This window comes from Penaeus monodon, chromosome 20 (assembly GCF_015228065.2).
Source record: "Penaeus monodon isolate SGIC_2016 chromosome 20, NSTDA_Pmon_1, whole genome shotgun sequence".
Lineage (NCBI taxonomy): Eukaryota > Metazoa > Arthropoda > Malacostraca > Decapoda > Penaeidae > Penaeus > Penaeus monodon.
The window spans coordinates 31,211,666-31,211,984 of record NC_051405.1 but is presented as its reverse complement, the minus strand read 5'-3'; positions in this window follow the sequence as shown (position 1 = coordinate 31,211,984).

The following is a 319-nucleotide window of genomic DNA, read 5'->3' as shown; positions in this document are numbered from 1 at the left end:
AGTTGCCTATCTGAATAAAGGCACAGAAATATGCGTGGATTCATCAGTAGACAAATCCCTTACGGAAGGTCGAAAATATCCATCGAGTGAATAAATGGATAGACAGAGATTAGTAAAAAATATTAAAAAAAAGGGAATGAAAGATAAAGATAAGTGAATAACTCCTTTTAAGAATGAATGAAATATTGATCAGATGAATGGATGTGCAACAATTTTGAAAAGAAAAGAAAAATATATAGCGTGGTGTGAATGAGAGGAGAGAACAAAATAGCGAGTATATATAAAAAGATATTGAAATAGACAAACGGAAGATATTTAT